Source organism: Zootoca vivipara, chromosome 7, assembly GCF_965207765.1.
Source record: "Zootoca vivipara chromosome 7, rZooViv2.hap1.1, whole genome shotgun sequence".
NCBI lineage: Eukaryota > Metazoa > Chordata > Lepidosauria > Squamata > Lacertidae > Zootoca > Zootoca vivipara.
Window position 1 is genome coordinate 25,509,281 of NC_142590.1, and position 9,982 is coordinate 25,519,262.

At 43.0% G+C, this 9,982-nt stretch overlaps 1 long non-coding RNA gene across 1 annotated transcript; it reads right to left on the minus strand.

The window, feature by feature from the left end:
• Window positions 1–5,863: 5,863 nt before the first annotated feature.
• LOC148685009 (uncharacterized) lies at window positions 5,864–6,678 on the minus strand. The gene is made up of 2 exons (XR_015950969.1): window positions 6,548–6,678; window positions 5,864–6,265 (listed from the first exon to the last, which is right to left on the minus strand). It is a non-coding gene; the product is annotated as an uncharacterized LOC148685009 (long non-coding RNA).
• Between the last annotated feature and the right edge of the window lie 3,304 nt (window positions 6,679–9,982).

The window sequence follows — 9,982 nt, forward strand, 5'->3', positions numbered from 1 at the left end:
CGTTTGGACCGGGAGGGAGGAGGGAGATGCGGAACAAAAAGGCAACAACCCAGAAACAACTTTCCAAAAGGAATTTGTGACAGAGAGTCAAAAAATAAACAGCAGTTGCCTTCACGGTTTTGCATAAGATATTTACAAACCAGAGCATATCAGTGTTTGCTTTATGCATTTCCACATCCTGCTCGGTTTAAAGCAGCAATTTTCTGCAAGGACAACAGAGGGAGGAAAAAAAACATGCTTTACACTGCTTATATTAATTACATTTTTCATTACCCGTCATGTTTTCTACAGGCTTGTGTATTATTACTGCAAAATGTAATGAAACAGAAGGGGGGGAGAAAGAGAGAAAGAGAATGGACTTCTGGGAAATTTTCCAATTCTTGAAATGCAATGTTAATTGAGAGCTATTTTTAGGTCAGCACAGATAGTGTGGGACCCGGTGCCATCCGTCACAGAATGGGCACTGTGCAGGCCAGAGAGCTGCTCTGCTTTGTTGGGTGACATGCTCCACCGGTGAGGGGAGAGAAAAGAAGAGGGAACAGGAGTCCCACAAAGCGATGCTCCTCTCCGGGATGTGGTGCAGATTCATTTGATGGCTCTGTGCAAGTTTCTCAAAGCAGACGGGAAGGGGGGGGGAGGGAAGGGAAGGGAAGGGTGCAGCGTTGGACCCAAGCCAAGGCCCAACAGGTTGGAACTGTGATAGTTCAGGGAGGAGTTGCCATGACAGGAGGAGGTCGAATTAAATGAAAGCAAGCAGCTCCCTTCGGTTTGGTGGCAAACTTCCAGCTTTGTGAGGGAGCGGCGGTTCGAAATCAACATGCAATCCGGAGCAATGGATTGGAAATGTGATCCCTCTTAATTTATATATCTCTCTCAAAAGGGCTGCCAAAAATCAATTATTTTAATTTGTATATAGCACAGGCATGTACTGATTCAAGTTTCTTTTGAAGTATGTTTTTAAACAGCCGGCACACAAAGCCACTCGCTCGCTCTCCCCAATGCAAGAAAGAAAGAGGGTGGGGGGAGAGAAAGAGAGTTTAAAACATTGAAAAGACCACAAGTTTTCGCAGTTTCTTTGATCCCGGCAAGAAGGCACACAGAGCCAGTTCAAGCAAATCTAGGAACCCCCTACCAAGTCATTCTACTGGAATCCCAAGAGTCAGCAAAGAGCGGTTGTCTCCTTCCCCTTATCCAAGCATTCTCTTGCGATGTTGTTTCAAGGCAGGCCAACACTTCAAGCTTCTGTGGCATCCTTTGTTGTTACCAAAATCCCCGCAGTCTCTACTAACGTGTGCTGGATGTACAAAGCACGAGTGTGTGTTCAGGAGTGTGTTAGGCACGACTGAACTGTGTCAAAGGATTCTGCACACACACTCTTTATCACCCAAAGAGACTTGCTGGATCAGGCCCTGGCCCAGCATCCTATCTTGCCAACCAATAGGCATTTGGTGGCCCACAAGAAACTGGCCGAAGGGTCAGTCTGCCAATACAGTATGGTGACCTTCTGACTGCCCTGGTTGTTGAGTCCAAGGGCCACTTAGAGCTCCTGCTGCCTCAGCTTTTATTGTATCATTTATTCTTTAAGCCAACGTGGCGACCATAGATGCCTTCCTTCAGTGTCTGGTTTGTAAATGGGCCCATGGGCCCCGCAAAAGTTTGGTAAACCCCAGTTGAAACCTTATTATACCAAACTGCCATCAAAATTTCACTTGTAGACATATCATCTGATAATAATGTAAATATGTCAACAACTTGCAGAACAATGGCATATCGGGGTTGCCTGACTACACCATGTTGGCTACCCTTGATTAAATGACGCTACAGTGGAACCCTACTTACGGATGTAATCAGTTCCGGCAGTCCGTCCGTAAGTCGATCCGGGTTGCTGGTAGAAGCACCATTGTGCGCAGCCGCATTTGGCAGCAGAGCGCTTCTGCGCATGTGCAGGCGGCTGCTGCTGCTTCCGTGCATGTGCAAATGGCAGAAGCTGCTTCTGCGTGTGCATGAATCACGGCAAACCCAGTATTTACTTCCGGGTTTGCCACGGTCGCAACTTGGATCAGGCCCAAGTAGAGGTGGTCGTAAGTAGAGGTTCTACTGTATTGTGTTAGCAATTTACATACAGTAGTATGTTGGTTTATGAACTTAATCCGTTCCGGAAGTCTGTTCTTAAACCAAAGCATTCTTAAACCAAGGCGTGCTTTCCCATAGCAGCAGGGGACTCAATTTGCAAATGGAACACACTCAACAGGAAGCGGAACATGTTCTGCTTCCCAGGCAAAGTTCACAAACCAAAACACCTACTTCCGGGTTTGCAGCGTTCTTAAGCCAATTTGTTCATAAACTAAGCTGTTCATAAACCAAGGTATCACTGTATTTATGTCATTTTAGGTGATATACCCACAAGGGAAATTTTGATGATAATTAATGGGTTAGCTAAGTTTTACTCAGAGTAGATCCACTGAAATTAATGGACATGGCTAAGATAGGTCAATTAATTTCATCGGGCTTACTCTGGCAACACTTACCCTGTTTCTCATATTTTAAGGCATCCCCATAAAATAAGCCATAGCAGGATTTTTAAGCATTCAAGGAATATAAGCCATACCCCGAAAATAAGACATAGTGATAGGAGCAGCAGCAATGCTGGCCACGGCAGGAGGAGGAGGAAAAAAATAAGACATCCCTTGAAAATAAGCCATAGTGTGTTTTTTTGAGGAAAAAATAAATATAAGACGTGTCTTATAATATGAGAAACACGGTAGCTGAGTACCACACCTTATTTCTTCTATACTCTGTGAAGCTTAACCTATTTTTCTTACTTTTATTCTGCCCTCCCCCCTTACCACTTCCTTGTTTAGACTATAAAGCTAAGTTATAGAGAACAAATATTGAATATTTGGGTATATCACTTCTACAGTAATTACATATTGCTATTATTAACCCCTGTTATTAATTATATTACTTCTGCAGTAATCGTTAAGACATAATGATTTCAGTGGGGGAGATCTGAGCATGAGCTTAACTCACCAGATGAAATCAATGAAACTTTGACAGTGCAATCCTAGGCTTGCCGGCCCAGACATAAACCCCCTTGGAGTTCAGATAAGTGTCCATAGGATTGCAGCCTGAAGCACTTGACTTCAGATGGATCACGGCTCCCCACACAGCAGATGAGCTTAAGTTATAACAAGTGCAAAGGATTCGAAATCATACTGCTCTTAATTGCTGGACTTCAACCTGTTCAAGAAATAATAATACCAGAATCTGAATCTTCGGTGTCAGATGAAAGTTCACAAAACAGTACTGAGTTAATTCTATATTACTGATTAGTAATATAGAATCAGGTGTGTGTGAAATATCAGCTTCATTGAAATAGAGATCTGGGTCACCTGATATCATTAGGTGCTTGGGAATTGGTTAAATATACCTCAATAAACCACAAGTGTTAACGTTAAAGAAAAAATTTATTAAGTGATTATGCAATGGTATCTCATACCCTCCAACATTTCTCCGATGAAAACTGGGGTGTCCCCTCCAACAATTCTCCAGTGAAAATAGGGGCATCCTAAGGAAAAGCGGGACATTCCTGGATCAAATCAGATACCAGGATGGTTTCTGTAAATCCAGGACTGTTCCTGGAAAATAGGGATACTTGGAGGGTCTGGTATCTAACATTAGCAGGGCTCAATTTTATATACAGAACAACAAGCGTTGAATACTGGCATTGTAAAATGAATAATGCTGGACTGGTCCAATATATATACATATATATTCTGGTGCACGGTTATAAAAGAATTAGAAAACATCCAAGCCATGCAGCCAACTTTTATTTTTAAAAATCCATGGAATGCTTGCACCGCTTGGAATATTTAGTCCATCCTTGATTATCTTGGACATATCTTTAATTCTTGGCCCTTTTCTGCCTTGCGTAATCAAGGCTTCTACTGGCATGCAAGGAAAGAAAGAAAGCATAGCCGCCCAATGCCCTCTGCAGAGGTGGATCAGCTGGAATATGCCTACACTAACGTTAGAGGTCAGGGAATCACCTGCACAATGCTTCTTATTCCTCCCCAGCAAAGAGCCTGATCAGCGTAGCTTTTACCTGACTATTCCTGTTAGATTAAAAAGAAGAAGAACACTCTCAACCTCTCCGGTGCTTAGATAGGAGCGATAAATCATAAATATATGCTAACATGATTTCCTCTTATCTGACACAGTGAATTAAGACGGTTGAGCACAAACATTTATAGCGGGAATGACAAACGCTTCCTTTTAGGTATGCAGCATCAAAACCATTAAGTTTTATGGTAAAGAACATTTAAAGCTAACGCAAGCAATATACATCAGTGCATTAGTGCACTAAGATGTAGTTGCATGTGTGCACAAATACACCGCGTGCACACAGGAAGACGCTGACCATACGAATTAAGAGAAAGCTCCACTGTTTGAAAATGATTTGCCAGAAGGTCTGGCTCCGATGCAGTTCAGCATTAAGAGAACGAGGCTCATCTCCGTTCACCCCGACCCCCAGGCTCACGCAGTCCTCTCCCTTGCTTCTCTCCCAGCACAGCCACAACCCTTTCACTTTTGCTGTTTAAGCGTCCTTTGTTGTGCCATCCAATCCTGAGGTCAATCTAAACTATGGTTAGTGCAAACCAGCCCCTTATAGTGGCTGATGGAGCTAAATTGTTATTTGACTGCATCGGCCTATTGTTCTGCTGCTTTATTTTGTGCAGTGGTACCTCGGTTTAAGTACACAATTGGTTCCGGAAGTCTGTACTTAACCTGAAGCGTACTTAACGTGAAGCAAACTTTCCCATTCAAAGTAATGGAAAGTGGATTAATCCGTTCCGGATGGGTCTGCGGAGTACTTAAACTAAAAGTACTCAAACCGAAGCGTACTTAAACCGAGGTATGACTGTATTGGAAAATTAACGAGATGGAAGTGAAGGGTTTCTGACCTCGTGACAGCCACTTCAGAGGAGCAGAGGGGAGAACTTCCTAGACTAGCTTTGTTTTTATAACATCAAATCATGGATTAGCAAAAGGATGGGGAGCCTTAGATGTTCTAAGTCAATGGTCAGAGATGATGGGAGTTGTAGCAACAGCTGGACAGCCACAGGGTTCCCTGCCCTGGTTTAGTGTTACATCTAAACCAAACCTATGTCTATCAGTGTTGCCTGGTCAGTGAAAATTATCTGTGAATTTCTACTTTTGACAGCCTTATTTTTTAGAAAAAAAACTCCCTGGCTTTTTGTTCAGGCAGAATCATGTGACAAACCACAGTAATAATAAGCAGCTTGAAGATTCCCTCTCAGAATGGGATCATGGAAATGAGATTTATTTGATTGGATCAATATTTGGGATTTCATGGAGGAGAAGGGATTCAAATGCGCCTTTGAAATTTTTACTTTAATGTGTTCATTTTCTTTTCAATGGCGTGCCAAACGTCCTAGGATTTAGAAACCTGACAGGTAATAGGGAGAATGTGTAGCCAGGAGTCTCCTTGGAAAATCCCACTCCAATTGATGGCCCTAACTTAAATCAACATAAATCATTTAGTGAAATATTTGGTCGAAAAATGCCCAGGGCATGGATTCTGAATTACTTTCCACCTTAGTCCTTTTAAGCTGCTGATGAAATTACTGGCGAACAGTAATCAGTACTTTTTTTCTGTCCCAAGGTTAAAAACAGCAACTACAAAAGACCAAGGTGTGCCATTATCAGCTTTTCATGGTGCAATTCATTGCACAAGCCTACATGTATTTTTACCTGGAAGTAAATCCTTCTGTGGTCAGTGGAGGTTACTCCCTGGTAAATTTGCTTAGGATTGCAGCCTCAGTAACTGAGAGTCCGAAGATAGCATCATAATGAAAAACAGGTTTATAAAACTCAGGTGTGTGTTTAGATAGAGAGATAGATATTAATTTCGACAGAATCCTGAGTTCCAAGCAAACAGGACTGGGTGATCAGAAGGGAATGTTCAAAGCATTGAGAATAGCCTTCACATGGTTGAGACGCAACCGGTACCCTATAACAAGGGTGGGGAACTTCAGGTCCAGGGGCTAAATATGGCCCTCCAAGCTTTTCTGTCTGGCCCTCAGGACTCTCCGAAGGTCACACCATTTTTGGCTGCCCTCCATGGTCTCTCTCAAGCACTTTTGGCTGGCTAGAATGTGTCCTTGCTTCTTCTTCTTCATCATCATCATCATCATGCTGGCATGAACCATTTAGCAGGAATGACCCCAGCCACTGTGTGAGGCTTTGAACACAAATAAAAACACAATAAAACGTCAAACATAAATAATAACCATCTGCTCCAATACAAAAAAAGTCACAATAGCTTTAAAATAAACAACTTGTATCACTTAAAGCAATATTCAATAACCCATTAGAATCTAATAGTAAACAGTGGAATTAAATGTCAGCAAATAATAATTAAACAGTTTACACTTATCCGTTACAATAAAGAATTGCTAAACTAAAATCAGTCAAAATAAGGGCGAGTCCCGATGCCTAAAATACCACAAAACATACAACTCACGTAAAAGGATCAAAGTGAGAGACAAGGACACGCAGCTTATACAATCCCCGAACGCCTCTTCTCTCTTCCCAGCTGCTTCAGCTGTTCTCTTGGTCACCTGGCTGGAGGATGGAGAGATGCAGAGCGGGAATTAGTGCAGAAACCTCGGACTTGGGTGTGGCTGGAATGTAGTGAACTGGAATGTGCTTCCTGGAATTTGGCTCACTGCGGAAAGGTCAGAGACACATCTGTTCCTCTGCCTACTTTGACATCTGACTTGGCCTAGTTTGGCTCTGGTTCTACCCACCACCGACCTGCAACCCCCGGAGAGTTGCCTGAGGGAATGCAGCCTGCAGTCTGAGAAAGGCTTCCCTGCGCCTGTGTTACCTAGATCTGCCGATAAATCCCATCCTCTTGTATCCAACCATTTGTTTCACTAATTACTAGTACAGTGGTACCTCGGTTTAAGTACACAATTGGTTCCGGAAGTCTGTACTTAACCTGAAGCATACTTAACCTGAAGCAAACTTTCCCATTGAAAGTAATGGAAAGTGGATTAATCCGTTCCAGACGGGTCTGCGGAGTACTCAACCTGAAGCGTACTTAACCCAAAGTATGAGTATAATTGGTTCTGGAAGTCCGTACTTAACCTGAAGCATACTTAACCTGAAGCAAACTTTCCCATTGAAAGTAATGGAAAGTGGATTAATCCGTTCCAGACGGGTCTGCGGAGTACTCAACCCGAAGCGTACTTAACCCGAAGTATGAGTGTAATTGGTTCTGGAAGTCCGTACTTAACCTGAAGCGTACTTAACCTGAAGCAAACTTTCCCACTGAAAGTAATGGAAAGTGGATTAATCCGTTCCAGACAGGTCTATGGAGTACTTAAACTGAAAGTACTCAAACCAAAGCGTACTTAAACCGAGGTATGACTGCACCGTATATTTCAATATTTGCCCTGCAAATGTCGTTGGAAGCTTTTGACTTGTCTGGGAGAAAGCAGACAGATTGGGAACAGGGACATAGTGATGGGAACCCTGCCCCAAACACTGGTGTACATAGTTTGTTGGTTAACTGACAGGTATTGCCTCCTCAGCTGCTTCCCCATTTGAAGCCCTGGCAAAGTCCCTTCCATGAACCTGCTTCTACATCAGTGCATGCTCCTCTGCCTTTCCTTGGTAGCATAAATGGCTGGCTACAAGCTGCCAGGACCCTGGGGAATTGAAAATGGTGACTCAAAGCTCTCTTTCTCTCTCTCTCTCTCTTACCTCCAATTGCAACCCCAGGCTGTTCCAGATTTGAGGAAACCCTTGGGCAAAGCTACTCAATTGTAGAGGGACCCAAGGTTGGCATGCTCAAGAATACCAATATCTGATTCCAGCCTATAACAGCTTGTTCACATGACAAGATAGGACCTTCCATCATCAATCAACTTGGCCCTGTGGGCTGTTTGAGTGTGCCTTGCCCCAAGTTCAAGGAAGGATTTGCATGAAACCCCCCCTGATGAAACAGAGAGAAACAACTGGTTCTGATCAGCTGGTGGGCAGTGGGAGAATGCCTTGCTCTAGGATCAGGAAGGAATTTGCATTGCAACCCCTGCTAAAATGGAGGGGAGGGGACCATCTTTAGCAGTGATTTCAATGCAAACCCCTTTGCGATCCCAGAGCCAGCCTTCAAAGAGGCTTGCCACCTGATTTCATTGTAGCAGCAGGTGATTGACAGGTGGGTGGTACCAGGCACCTGTCAAATCTGACCCAGGAGGGATTGGGCAGGTACAGATTTGGCCCAGGGGGTGGCGAGAGAAAAAGTGTTCTCACTTCTGCGCTAGAAGGCAGCACAGAGGCAGGACCTGGGAACTGCCTTTTTTATTTATATAGGTGATTGTTATGAGGACAAAGGAAAATGTAAAATATTGGGAAGCCCTTTGCAGATAAGTGTCATAAAATCTCCGCTCAGCATGAAACCCACAGGATAACCTCACTTTCCTCACTTCCCCCAAACGATAAGCTGAGCTCTGAAGAGGAAGGGTGTGAGAAAATGGAACAAATAAGACAATCATAAGAACATTTTAAAAAAGCATAACAAGGACAATTATTCATAATAATAGGAAGCGCAATGATCTCGCTGGTTCTTTCAAACTGCTTTATTCTTTCCCAGGAATAAGCAGCTGCCGCCTAGGCTCTCACACATGTGACCAGTGTAGCTTTGCAGTTTTGAGGTCACATCATTAATTACAAAAAAAATATGTGTCTGATTCTCCACTCCATTACTCCGGTTTTATGCCAGTTATCATTCCACTAAAAGTTCCGCAGCTACACCCACATAAAAGAGGAGATTATAAATTATTTCCCCCCCAAAAAAAAATGCAGCCCCGTTTTCCTCTTCCATGGAACTAGCATAATCTCCTCTCCTCTGCCCATCCTACACCACACTTTTTGAAATCCCCAAAGCATCAGAAAAAGAAGACCCTGGTAGGTTGTTGTTGTTTTTAAAGCAAGTGGTCTTTTTCCAGTTTTATCCAGAATGCTGTAATATTCACACCGATCCTTTGAAGTTACCCTGGACCACAGCTGATTTGGTGAAAACACCACAGGAAAGGAACAACACAAAACATTAACTGAAAAGCCAGCTCTTTTCATTTGTTAATTGCCTGGCATGAATTGTTGTTGACACTGGTTTGTCCTCAGCTCTAAATATGTTAAAATCCCCCTTAAGAAAGAGGTTTCAAAGGATACAGTCATCACTGGGGTATCCCATACATCCCTTGTGTTCAGAAGGAACCCACCCACACATGTCAAAGTTCCTTACTTTCTCAAGAAACTGGAATTTATTGCCCTGAACTCTCCGAGTGCTTCCTTAAAAAGGCCTTAGTTTTAAAACCCTGCCCCTCTCGGATGCCAGAAGGGACCCAAAATGATTAACACGTTGCAGAGGGGAGGAAATATGGGGTGAGAGCAATTAGCCCAGAATGTAACAAATCTAAAAATAAATTGGCTTCATTTTTGTCTCCCTTGCACCAGTGTAGGCAGAGCAACATTAATTAGTGTAATAGGACAATAGGAATTAAATTGGCTTGGTCACCAGATTTTTGCCAGACGGCTCCGCTGCTGCCGGGATTGCTATCCAACTTCAAAGATTTGGAAAGATGGTTGCTGCAAACGCTGGAGAATAGAAACCTGTTTTTCATCAACCAGGCCGGCCTGACAAATTAAGTCTGTGGAGCCATTAGATTAAGATAAGAGCTTATCTCCTCGACTGACATTTATTCAGAGGTTTTTATACTGCTCAGCTAGTAATTAGAGTCGTTGAATTTTTAACACTGCTTTGTCCAGCCACTTGACAACTCAGAGTCCAAAAATATAGTGTTTGAGAGGGCGGTATTCTTTTTTTTCAAAAAAGGGAGAGAGAGAGAGAGAGAGAAATTAACCCAAGAATACAAAATAATTAGCCTGCAAA